Source organism: Arachis hypogaea, chromosome 9, assembly GCF_003086295.3.
Source record: "Arachis hypogaea cultivar Tifrunner chromosome 9, arahy.Tifrunner.gnm2.J5K5, whole genome shotgun sequence".
Taxonomy (NCBI): Eukaryota; Viridiplantae; Streptophyta; class Magnoliopsida; order Fabales; family Fabaceae; genus Arachis; species Arachis hypogaea.
The window spans coordinates 100,837,099-100,851,131 of record NC_092044.1 but is presented as its reverse complement, the minus strand read 5'-3'; positions in this window follow the sequence as shown (position 1 = coordinate 100,851,131).

Below are 14,033 nucleotides of genomic sequence, written 5' to 3'. Positions count from 1 at the left end.
TACTTCTCTTGTTCCTTCAGCAATTTGCAGAGCATGCAGTTCTGATTCTGCTGTTCTTCCTTCAGTTGCTCCATAGTCTCTTGCAACTTGGTGATAGATGCTTCTAGGCTGGTCCAGTAGTCAATTCTTGGGAATTCAGGGAGGAATTCCTGCGCCCTCCTCTTGATAGAGTTGTCTTGCACTTGTCCTTCCATTGACTTCTTGGTGATTGGGTGTTCAATGGGTATGAACTCATCTACTCCCATCTTCACCCCAGCCTCTTTACAGAGCAAGGAGATCAGGCTTGGATAAGCCAATTTGGCTTCAGTGGAATTCTTATTTGCAATTGTGTAGATCTCACAAGCAATCACATGATGGACCTCCACTTCTTTTCCAAGCATAATGCAATGAATCATCACTGCTCTCTTGATGGTGACCTCAGAACGGTTGCTAGTGGGCAATATGGAACGCCCAATAAAGTCTAGCCAACCTCTTGCAATTGGTTTGAGGTCTCCCCTCTTGAGTTGGTTTGGGACACCCTTTGAATTGGTTATCCACTTAGTCCCAGGGAGGCATATGTCCTCTAGAACTTGATCCAACCCTTTATCTACTCTCACCATCCTCCTATTGAAGGAATCAGGATCATCTTGCAGTTGAGGTAGTTTGAAGATTTCTCTTATTTTGTCCAGATAGAAGTACATAACTTTCCCTCTGACCATGGTTCTGTAGGTATGGTAAGCAGTTCCAGTCATTCTTTGCTTATCTGTTAGCCACAGATTAGAGTAGAATTCCTGAACCATGTTCCTTCCAACCTTTATTTCAGGATTGGTCAGAACTTCCCATCCTCTGTTTCGAATTTGCTCTTGGATCCCCGGATATTCATCTTCTTTCAGATCAAATTTAACTTCCGGGATCACTGACCTCAGACCCATTATTTTGTGATAATGGTCTTCATGTTCTTTGGTTAAGAACTTCTCTTGATTCCAAAGATTCTTTGGATTATTCTCTTTCTTTCCTCTTAAATTGGTTTGTTTTCCTTTAGGAGCCATGATCTTGATGAATCTTGGCTTAGTGATCACGGAAAAGCACACCAAACTTAGAGGTTTGCTTGTCCTCAAGTAAAAAGAAAAGAAAGAAGAGAAGAGAGAGAGAGAGAGGAAGAGGAAATTCGAATGGTGTGGGGAATGAGGGGTGGCAAACGTTTATTTATAGAGTGGGGGGGAGATATTTTCGAAAAAAAGAAAAATTTGAAAGGAGATTTGAGGAGATATGGAAAGAAATTGAAAGAAGGGTGAGTTTTTGGACAAAATTTGGGAATGATTTGAAGAATGATTTTAAATTTTTGAAAATTTGAAAGTGAATGATGAGAGATTGAAATGTATTTTTGTGAAAAAATATGGGTGAGAAAAGGAAAGTTTGAAAAAATCTGATTTGAAAACAAAATTGTGGTCCCCCACCTTTCTGGCGTTAAACGCCCAGAATGGCACTCATTCTGGTGTTTAACGCCCAATTGGCACCCCTTTTGGGCGTTTAACGCCCAGCCAGGTGCCCTGGCTGGCGTTAAACGCCAGAAATCCTTTAGCACTGGGCGTTTTTCTGAACGCCCAGGATGCTGCACACCTGGCGTTAAACGCCCAGAATGGTGCCCATTCTGGCGTTTAACGCCCAAAATGGCACCATTCCTGGCGTTAAACGCCCAGAATGGTACCCATTCTGGCGTTTAACGCCCAAAATGCCCCTTACTGGCGTTTTTTCGCCAGTAAGCTCTTTTTCTCTGCTTTTTGAGCTGAATCCTTCTGTAACTCTGTGAATTCCTTCATTTTTGATACTTGCCTCTGTAAGAAAAAATCATACAACCTACTAATGACTGGGTTGCCTCCCAGCAAGCGCTTTTTTACTGTCTTTAGCTGGACCTTCACTGAGAATCACTCAAGTCTCAGTTTTGAGCATTCCTGCTCAAAGTTTCCTTCAAGATAATGCTTGATTCTCTGTCCATTAACAATGAACCTTTTGTCGGAATCAGTATCCTGAAGCTCAACATATCCATATGGTGACACTCCTGTAATCACATACGGACCCCTCCACCGGGATTTGAGTTTTCCTGGAAATAGTCTGAGCCTAGAGTTGAAGAGCAGAACTTTTTGTCCTGGCTCAAAGACTCTGGTTGACAACTTCTTGTCATGCCATTTCTTTGCCTTTTCCTTATAAATTTTTGCATTTTCAAAGGCATTGAGTCTGAACTCCTCTAGCTCATTTAGCTGGAGCAATCTTTTTTCACCAGCTAACTGTGCATCCATGTTTAGGAATCTGATTGCCCAGTAGGCCTTATGTTCCAGTTCCACAGGCAAATGACAGGCCTTCCCATACACCAGTTGGTATGGAGAGGTTCCTATAGGAGTCTTGAATGTTGTTCTGTATGCCCACAGAGCATCATCCAAGCTCTTTGCCCAATCCTTTCTCCGGGCTATCACAGTCCGTTCCAGGATTCTCTTTAGTTCTCTGTTAGAGACTTCAGCTTGCCCATTTGTCTGTGGATGGTACGGAGTTGCCACTTTGTGGCTAATTCCATATCTAACCATAGCAGAGTATAGCTGTTTGTTGCAGAAATGAGTGCCTCCGTCACTGATTAATACTCTGGGAACACCAAATCTGCTGAAGATGTTTTTCTGGAGGAATTTCAGCACGGTCTTGGTATCATTAGTGGGTGTAGCAATTGCTTCTACCCACTTAGATACATAGTCCACTGCCACCAGAATGTAAGTGTTTGAGTATGATGGTGGGAATGGTCCCATGAAGTCAATTCCCCAAACATCAAACAATTCTATCTCTAATATCCCTTGTTGAGGCATGGCATATCCATGAGGCAAGTTGCCAGCTCTTTGGCAACTGTCACAGTTACGCACAAACTCTCGGGAATCTTTATAGAGAGTAGGCCAGTAGAAGCCACATTGGAGGACTTTAGTGGCTGTTCGCTCACTTCCAAAATGTCCTCCATACTGTGATCCATGGCAATGCCATAGGATCCTTTGTGCTTCTTCTCTGGGTACACATCTGCGGATCACTCCGTCAGCACATCTCTTAAAGAGATATGGTTCATCCTAGAGGTAGTACTTGGCATCTGAAATTAATTTCTTTCTTTGCACGTAGCTGTACTCCTTGGGAATGAACCTCACAGCTTTATAATTTGCAATATCTACAAACCATGGAGCTTCCTGAATGGCAAAGAGTTGCTCATCTGGGAAAGTCTCAGAGATCTCAGTAGAAGGGAGGGACGCCCCAGCTACTGGTTCTATTCGGGACAGATGATCAGCTACTTGGTTCTCCGTCCCTTTTCTGTCTCTTATTTCTATATCAAACTCTTGCAGAAGCAGCACCCATCTTATAAGCCTGGGTTTTGAATCCTGCTTTGTGAGTAAGTATTTAAGAGCAGCATGGTCAGTGTACACAACCACTTTGGATCCCACTAGATAGGATCTAAACTTGTCAATGGCATAGACCACTGCAAGTAACTCTTTTTCTGTGGTTGTGTAATTCTTCTGTGCGTCATTTAGAACACGGCTGGCATAATAAATGACGTGCAGAAGCTTGTTATGCCTTTGTCCCAACACTGCACCAATGGCATGGTCACTGGCATCACACATTAATTCAAATGGCAATGTCCAATCTGGTGCAGAGATGACTGGTGCTGTGACCAGCTTAGCTTTCAGGGTCTCAAATGCCTGCAGACATTGTGTGTCAAACACAAATGGTGTGTCAGCAGCTAGCAGATTACTCAGAGGTTTTGCAATTTTCGAAAAATTCTTTATAAACCTTCTGTAGAATCCTGCATGCCCCAGAAAGCTTCTGATTGCCTTAACATTGGCAGGTGGTGGTAATTTTTCAATTACCTCTACCTTTGCCTTATCCACTTCTATCCCCCTGCTTGAAATTTTGTGCCCAAGGACAATCCCTTCAGTCACCATAAAGTGACATTTCTCCCAGTTTAAAACCAGTTAGTCTCTTGGCACCTTTTCAGGACAAGGGCTAGGTGATTAAGACAGGAGCTGAATGAGTCTCCATATACTGAGAAGTCATCCATGAAGACTTCTAGAAATTTCTCTACCATATCTGAGAAGATAGAGAGCATGCACCTCTGAAAGGTTGCAGGTGCATTGCACAGACCAAAAGGCATCCTCCTATAGGCAAACACGCCAGAAGGGCAAGTGAATGCTGTTTTCTCTTGGTCCTGAGTATCTACTGCAATTTGGTTGTAGCCTGAATAGCCATCCAAAAAGCAGTAATAATCATGGCCAGCTAGTCTTTCTAGCATTTGGTCTATGAATGGTAAAGGAAAATGATCCTTTCTGGTGGCTGTATTGAGCCTTCTGTAGTCAATACACATGCGCCACCCTGTGACTGTCTTTGTAAGAACCAGCTCATTTTTTTCATTATGAACCACTGTCATGCCTCCCTTTTTGGGAACAACTTGGACAGGGCTCACCCAGGGGCTATCGGAAATAGGATAAATAATCCCAGCCTCTAGTAATTTAGTGACCTCTTTCTGCACCACCTCCTTCATGGCAGGATTTAGCCTCCTCTGTGGTTGGACTACTGGTTTGGCATTATCCTCCAATAGGATCTTGTGCATGCATCTAGCTGGGCTAATGCCCTTAAGATCACTTATGGACCACCCAAGAGCTGTCTTGTGTGTCCTTAGCACTTGAATCAGTGCTCCCTCTTCCTGTGAATTTAAAGCAGAGCTTATAATCACTGGAAAAGTGTCACCCTTTCCCAGAAATGCATATTTCAGGGATGGTGGTAGTGGTTTGAGTTCAGGCTTGGGAGGCTTATCCTCCTCCTGAGGAATTTTCGAAAATTCCTTTGCCTCCTCTAATTCTTCTTGATCAGGTTGAGCATCTTTGAAGATGTCCTCAAGCTCTGATTCTAGGCTTTCAGCCATATTGATCTCTTCTACCAAGGAGTCAATAATGTCAGCGCCCATGCAGTCATTTGGTGTATCTGGATGCTGCATAGCTTTTACAGCATTCAACTTGAACTCATCCTCATTGACTCTCAAGGTGACTTCCCCTTTTTGTACATCAATGAGAGTTCGTCCAGTTGCTAGGAAGGGTCTTCCTAGAATGAGAGTTGCACTCTTGTGCTCCTCCATTTCCAGCACTACAAAGTCAGTGGGAAAGGCGAATGGCCCAACCTTGACAATCATGTCCTCAATTATGCCTGATGGGTATTTAATGGAGCCATCAGCAAGTTGGAGGCATATCCGGGTTGGTTTGACTTCTCCAGTCAACCCAAGCTTTCTGATAGTGGATGCAGGTATTAGATTGATGCTTGCTCCAAGATCACATAGGGCTGTCTTGGTGCAGGCACCTTCTAATGTGCATGGTATCATAAAGCTCCCTAGATCTTGAAGCTTTTCTGGTAAGCTCTTTAATATGACTGCACTGCATTCTTCAGTGAGAAACACTTTTTCAGTTTCTCTCCAATCCTTCTTATGACTTAAGATTTCTTTCATGAACTTAGCATAAGAAGGTATTTGCTCAAGTGCCTCTGCAAACGGAATCTTTATTTCAAGAGTCCTTAGATAGTCTGCAAAGCGGGCAAATTGCTTATCCTGCTCCGCTTGGCGGAGTTTTTGAGGATAAGGCATTTTGGCTTTATATTCTTCAACCTTAGATGCTGCAGGTTTATTCCTTACAGAAGTGGTTGAAGAAGCCTTGTTAGAGGGATTACTGTCAGCACTCTCAGGTGTCTGATTCTCCCCAGGCGTCTGAACGCCAGGATTGGGTGGAAATTGGGCGTTTAACGCCAACTTTTTCCCCTTTTCTGGCGTTTGAACGCCAGAACTGGGCAAGGAATGGGCGTTTAACGCCAGCTTTCCTTCCCTTTCTGGCGTCTGAACGCCAATGACATTCCTCTCTGGGCTCTTACTGTCCTCAGAGGGATTTTGAACAGTGGTTTGGTTGTCCTCTGTCAATTGTTCCTTGTTTGGCTTTTTACTCTTTTGAGCAGTGTTATTCAGGGTCTTCCCACTCCTCAATTGAACTGCTTGACATTCCTCTGTTATCTGTTTAGATATTTGCTGTTTTGCTTGATTTAACTGCAGTTCTATGCTCTTGTTAGCAACTTTAGTTTCATGGAGCATCTCTTTAAAGTCTGCTAACTGTTCTGTCATCAGAAGCAATTGTTGATTAAGCTCAATTATTTGTTCTTGAGGACTAGGGTCAGTGACTACTGCCATGGCTTCCTCTTTTGGAGAGAACTCATTGCTAGAGTACAAATATTGGTTTCTAGCAACAGTGTCTATAAGCTCTTGAGCTTCTTCAATCGTCTTCCTCATGTGTATAGATCCACCAGCTGAGTGGTCTAAAGACATCTGAGCTTTTTCTGTAAGCCCATAGTAGAAGATGTCTAACTGTACCCACTCTGAAAACATTTCAGAGGGACATTTCTTTAGCATACCTCTATACCTCTCCCAGGCATTATAAAGGGATTCATTATCCTCTTGTTTAAAGCCTTGGATGTCCAGTCTTAACTGTGTCATCCTTTTTGGAGGGTAAAAATGATTCAGGAATTTGTCTGACAACTGTTTCCATGTCTTTATGCTTGCTGTAGGTTGGTTATTCAACCACCTTTTAGCTTGATCTTTTACAGCAAATGGAAACAGTAATAGTCTGTAGACATCCTAATCTACCTCTTTATCATGTACTGTATCAGTAATTTGTAAAAACTGTGCCAGAAACTCAGTAGGTTCTTCCTGTGGAAGACCGGAATACTGGCAATTTTGCTGCACTATGATAATGAGTTGAGGATTTAGTTCAAAGCTGCTTGTTTTGATGGGAGGTGTACAGATGCTACTCCCATATGCAGCTGTAATGGGGTTAGCATATGACCCCAGAGTCCTTTTGGACTGATTAATCCCACTTGAGTCCATAATGGACAAAAGGGAAATGATAATGATTGCAAGGAGATAAATTTTGTTGTTTTTTTTTTTTGAATTAACGAAAAAAATAAAATAATAAAAAAAGAAAATTAAAATAAAAATTCGAAAATCAAAAAGAAAATAAGATCAAAGCAAATTGAAAACTGAATCAATTAGTTAATCAAAAAGATTTTGAAAACAGCAATTAAAAAGATATGATTGAAAAAATTTTATGAAAAAGATTTGATTTTGAAAATAGGAAAGAGAAAAACACAAAAAGACACCAAACTTAAAATTTTTAGAAAATCAAACACACAGTTTTCGAAAATTTTTTAAGAGAAAAACACAAAGAGGACACCAAACTTAGAATTTTTATGAATCAAAAAGGGACTAAGAACATGCAAAAAAAATCGAAAATTAAAAAAAAAACAAAAGCATGCAACTGACACCAAACTTAAAATATGAAACTAGACTCAACTAAAAGACTCTAAACCACAAAAATAAAAAAGTCCTAATCTAAGCAACAAGATAAGCCGTCAGTTGTCCAAACTCAACAATCCCCGGCAACGGCGCCAAAAACTTGGTGCACGAAATTGCAATCACACTTTTGCAACTCCGCACAACTAACCAGCAAGTGCACTGGGTCGTCCAAGTAATACCTTGCGTGAGCAAGGGTCGATCCCACGGAGATTGTCGGCTTGAAGCAAGCTATGGTTATCTTGTAAATCTTAGTCAGGATGTCAGAAATTATCAGGATTGATTGTGAAAAGCAAAAGAACATGAAATGATTACTTGTTTGCAGTAATGGAGAATAGGTTGAGGTTTGGAGATGCTCCATCTTCTGAATCTCTGCTTTCCTACTGTCTTCTTCTTCAAACATGCAAGTCTCCTTCCATGGCAAGCTGTATGTAGGGTTTCACCGTTGTCAATGGCTACCTCCCATCCTCTCAGTGAAAACGATTGCATATGCTCTGTCACAGCACGCGGAATTCATCTGTCGGTTCTCGGTCAGGCCGGAATAGAATCCAGTGATTCTTTTGCGTCTGTCACTAACGCCCCGCCTGCTAAGAGTTTGAAGCTCGTCACAGTCACTCAATCATTGAATCCTACTCAGAATACCACAGACAAGGTTTAGACCTTCCGGATTCTCTTGAATGCCGCCATCAGTTCTAGCTTATACCACGAAGATTCCGATTAAAGAATCCAAGAGATAACTACTTAATCTAAGGTAGAACGGAGGTGGTTGTCAGGCACACGTTCATAGTTGAGAATGATGATGATTGTCACGGATCATCACATTCATCCGGGTTGAGAACAAGTGTTATCTTAGAATGGAAGCAAGCATGATTGAATGAGAAACAGTAGTAATTGCATTAATCCATCAAGACACAGCAGAGCTCCTCACCCCCAACCATGGGGTTTAGAGACTCATGCCGTGGAAAATACACAAAGAAAACGTGTAAAGTGTCATGAGGTACAGATACAATCTCAAAAGATCCTATTAATAGTAAACTAGTAGCCTAGGGTGTACAGAAATGAGTAAATGACGTAAAAATCCACTTCTGGGTCCACTTGGTGTGTGCTTGGGCTGAGCATTGAAGCTTTTATGTGTAGAGACGTTTTCTGGAGTTAAACGCCAGTTCTCATGCCAGTTTGGGCGTTTAACTCCAAGTTTTATGCCAGTTCCAGCGTTTAACGCTGGAAATTCTGAGGCTGATTTGCCACGCCGGTTTGGGCCATCAAATCTTGGGCAAAGTATGGACTATTAAATATTTCTGGAAAGCCCAGGATGTCTACTTTCCAATGCCGTTGAGAGCGCGCCAATTGGGCTTCTGTAGCTCCAGAAAATCCACTTCGAGTGCAGGGAGGTCAGAATCCAACAGCATCTGCAGTCCTTTTTGGTCTCGGAATCAGATTTTTGCTCAGGACCCTCAATTTCAGCCAGAAAATACCTGAAATCACAGAAAAACACACAAACTCATAGTAAAGTCCAGAAAAGTGAATTTTAGCTAAAAACTAATAAAAATATACTAAAAACTAACTAGATTATACCAAAAACATACTAAAAACAATGCCAAAAAGTGTATAAATTATCTGCTCATCAGTGATCAGCTACTTGATTCTCTGTTCCTTTTCTGTCTCTTGTTTCTATATCAAACTCTTGCAGAAGCAACACCCATCTTATGAGCCTGGGCTTTGAATCCTGCTTTGTGAGTAGATATTTAAGAGCAGCATGGTCAGTGTACACAATCACTTTTGATCCTACTAAGTAGGATCTAAACTTGTCAATGGCATAAACCACTGCAAGTAATTCTTTTTCTGTGGTTGTGTAATTTTTCTGGGCATCATTTAAAACACTGCTAACATAATAAATGACATGCAGAAGCTTGTTATGCCTCTGTCTTAATACTGCACCAATGGTATGGTCACTGGCATCACACATTAGTTCAAAGGGTAATGTCCAGTCTGATGTAGAAATAACTGGTGCTGTGACCAGCTTAGCTTCAGGGTCTCAAACGCCTGCAGACACTTTGTGTCAAACACAAATGGCGTGTTAGCAGCTAGCAGATTGCTCAGAGGTTTTGCAATTTTTGAAAAATCCTTTATAAACCTCCTATAGAATCCTGCATGCCCCAGAAAGCTTCTGATTGCCTTAACATTGGCAGGTGGTGGTAATTTTTCAATTACTTCAACTTTAGCTTGATCCACCTCTATTCCCTTGTTTGAAATTTTATGCCCAAGGACAATCCCTTCAGTCACCATAAAGTGACATTTTTCCCAGTTTAAAACTAGGTTGGTCTCTTGGCATCTTTTCAGAACAAGTGCTAAATGGTTAAGGCAGGAGTTGAATGAGTCTCCAAATACTGAAAAGTCATCCATGAAGACTTCCAGAAACTTCTCTACCATATGAGAGAAGATAGAGAGCATGCACCTTTGAAAGGTTGCAGGTGCATTGCACAAGCCAAATGGCATCCTTCTGTATGCAAATACTCCAGATGGGCATGTGAATGCCGTTTTCTCTTGATCCTGGGGATCTACTGCAATTTGATTATAACCTGAATATCCATCCAGGAAGCAGTAGTATTCATGACCTGCCAGTCTTTCTAGCATCTGGTCTATGAATGGTAAAGGAAAATGATCCTTTCTGGTGGCTGTATTGAGCCTTCTGTAATCAATACACATACGCCACCCTGTAACTGTTCTTGTAGGAACCAGTTCATTTTTTTCATTATGAACCACTGTCATGCCTCCCTTCTTAGGGACAACTTGGACAGGGCTTACCCAGGGGCTGTCAGAAATAGGATAAATAATCCCAGCCTCTAGTAATTTAGTGACCTCCTTCTGCACAACTTCCTTCATGGCTGGATTCAGCCGCCTTTGTGGTTGGACCACTGGCTTGGCGTCACCCTCCAATAGGATCTTGTGCATGCATCTGGCTGGGCTAATGCCCTTAAGATCACTGATGGATCACCCAAGAGCTGTCTTGTGTGTCCTTAGCACTTGAATTAGTGCTTCCTCTTCCTGTGGCTCTAAGGTAGAGCTTATGATTACAGGAAAGGTATCACCTTCTCCTAGAAATGCATATTTCAGGGATGGTGGTAATGGTTTGAGCTCAGGTTTGGGAGGTTTCTCCTCTTCCTGAGGGATTTTCAGAGGTTCTATTATTCTCTCTGATTCCTCCAAATCAGGCTGAACATCTTTAAAGATGTCCTCTAGCTCTGATTCGAGACTCTCAGCCATATGGACCTCTCTTACCAGAGAGTCAATAATATCAACACTCATGCAGTCATCTGTCGGTTCTCAATCAGGTTGGAATAGAATCCATTGATTCTTTTGCGTCTGTCACTAACGCCCAGCCTTCAGGAGTTTGAAGCTCGTCACAGTCATTCAATCCCAGAATCCTACTCGGAATACCACAGACAAGGTTTAGACTTTCCGGATTCTCATGAATGCCGCCATCAATCCGGCTTATACCACGAAGATTCTGATTAAGGAATCTAAGAGATACTCATTCAATCTGATGTAGAACGGAGGTGGTTGTCAGGCACACGTTCATGGATTGAGGAAGTTGATGAGTGTCACGGATCATCACCTTCTCCATAATTAAGCGCGAATGAACATCTTAGATAAGAACAAGCGTGTTTGAATGGAAAACAAAAGTAATTGCATTAATTCATCGAGACGCTGCAGAGCTCCTTACCCCCAACAATGGGGTTTAGAGACTCATGTTGCTAAAGAGTGTATAATTCAGATCTGAAAATATCATGAGGTCCAAAATAATTCTCTAAAAGTTGTTTAAATAGTAAACTAGTAACCTAGGTTTACAGAATATGAGTAAACTAAGATAATTGGTGCAGAAATCCACTTCTGGGGCCCACTTGGTGTGTGCTGGGGCTGGGACTAGAGCTATCCACGAACTGAGGCCTTTCTTGGAGTTGAACTCCAAGTTATAACGTGTTTTGGGCGTTCAACTCCGGATCATGACGTGTTTCTGGCGTTTAACTCCAGACAGCAGCATGTACTTGGCGTTCAACGCCAAGTTACATCGTCTTTCTTCGCGCAAAGTATGAACTATTATATATTGCTGGAAAGCCCTGGATGTCTACTTTCCAACGCCGTTGAGAGCGCGCCAATTGGACTCCTGTAGCTCCATAAAATCCATTTCGAGTGCAGGGAGGTCAGGATCCAACAGCATCAGCAGTCCTTTTTCAGCCTAACTCAGATTTTTGCTCAGCTCCCTCAATTTCAGCCAGAAAATACCTGAAATCACAGAAAAACACACAAACTCATAGTAAAGTCCAGAAATATGATTTTTGCCTAAAAACCGATATTATTCTACTAAAAACCAATTAAAACATGCTAAAATCTACATGAAATTACCCCCAAAAAGCGTATAAAATATCCGCTCATCACCTGACAAAGGTCCAAGAAAGAGGATTACGAAATAACTTAGAAGAGATCGACATAAAGAAGTCGGTCTCCTACAACGGACAAGTTATAAAAGTAATCCCTGAAAGAGACCTGACAAAGGTCCAAGAAAGAGGATTACAAAAATAACTTAGAAGGGCCCGACATGAAGAAGTCAGCCCGAGCCAATTAAAGCGACAGATTGGACCGACAAGAAGAAGTCGGACCAACGAAAGCTACAGTTTAGACCGATAAAAAGAAGTCAGACCAACGAAAGCTACAGCTTGGACCGACAAAAAGAAGCCGGACCAACAAAAGCTACAGCTTGCACCGACAAGAAGAAGTCGGACTAACAAAAAACGTGCGCTAAAACGGACATAGCTCCGCCCAAAAAGCCACGGCTCCACGACAAGGCTATCAAAATTGTTCAGACTGACTAAAAAAGTATTCTACGAGAATACTAAAAAGTCGTCGGACAAGTTAGCCCCAAGGACCACCTCGACCAAACAGAAAGTGGACGAAACCAGAAGTGATCAAAAGAGGTCGGACAATAAAGTACCGACACTCTACAAAGATCCACAAAAAAGGACAAAGACATCTCACAACGGCCAGAGGAAGGCCAGAAATGCTTTGCTAAAAAATACGAAGTCTTGAAAAAAGACACTACTTAAAAAGCAAAAAGCACAGCCTCAAAGACAGGGCTAAAAAGTCATCCAAACAAACTATAAAAAGGTTTCCCATTGGAACACTACCTAAAAAGTTGTTGGATTATGACTAAAAATCCCGAACAGCGAAGACAAACAAAGTCAGAAGAAGGTTGAAAAGACCCCTCAAACAAAGTAAAAGGGGCAATACCAGACTCGCACAAGGAGAAATTTCTCAAAGGTCGACCAAAGTCAGGATGCTTGAGCACGACTTCCCCGAAGAGATTGAAACTCTGAAAGCACGGTCTCAAGGAAAAGTCCGAACTCAAGCAGGGGCAAAGTCATACAGGTCGACGTCAGCTAAAGAAGAGGCGCAAGTACGACTTCAAAAAAGAACAAGCCAAAAAGTTAGGAAACAACTTAAGGCTCAAATGCGCTTAGCCAAAAAGGATACAACTCCACTAAGGCACAATCTCAAACAGGACTACGAACATCATCCAAGACTAAAAAAAGGGGGGTTCTATATAAAGAACACTAAAAAGTCGTCGGACAAATCACTAAAAGTCCGGATATCAAGCCGCAAGGACAACTTCGCCAAAGCAGAGGGTTGTCAACACAAACTTAAAGCAAGGCGTGATCCAGAAGGCAAGGGTAGAAAACCCACGCTACCACTCAAAAGATGTTGGATTGTGAAGCACCAAAAACCTCTAGAAAATCTACAAAGATTGCAAAGCAATGAAGAAACAAGCAGATGCTCGAGCACGACTTCCAAAGAGATCGAAGCTCTGAAAAGCATGATCTCATGGAAAGATCGAACTCAAGCAGGGGCACTGTTCATACCTTGGGTCAACCTGTCTGACCCGGGATGTTTAGTGACAAGCCGACCGACCTCTTCAGGCAGACTATCCGACCTCTTCTCAAAGAGCTCGGCCAAATGCCCGACCTCTTCTCAAAGAGCTCGGCCAACTCGCCAAAGGAGCCCAAAGCAGGCCCAAAACGAAGGAACACAGCCCAATCTAAAGGCAGCTAAAGCTCAGAAAGATAAAGGCGGTTCCCTTGAAGATAAGATGACCTCACTTAAAGATAAGATAAAGATAAGATAAGATAACTAACTTATCTTACCCATAGGAGGTCACATCTCACCATTATAAATACACTGGAGCACCCAGGTATAACTCATACTCTGATTCTACTCAATACCTGCTTAATACCCTTACTAACTTAAGCATCGGAGTCCCTTACATGTACCCCCCACCCTCCGGGGACGAAGGATCAGAACCACCACCAAGTCCAACAAGTCGGACACACCAGCTCCGGCCACCATACACCTGCCGGACACGTCGGCTCCGACCAACACAGAAGATCTCATCCGAGATCGACCTACAGTTTCAGATAACCCTCGGAACAAGTACCTAAATAGCTAATTAGATCTTCAATATATGGTGGTGCCTACTTCCATAAAATGTTGAACCTTAGCTCTAGTGGATTTGACAGAATACACACCATTTCAAGGGATTCACACCAACTCAAAGGGGCTGAAGTTTGACACAGAGCATTTTAGTTGTTAATTTATAGCAGCATTG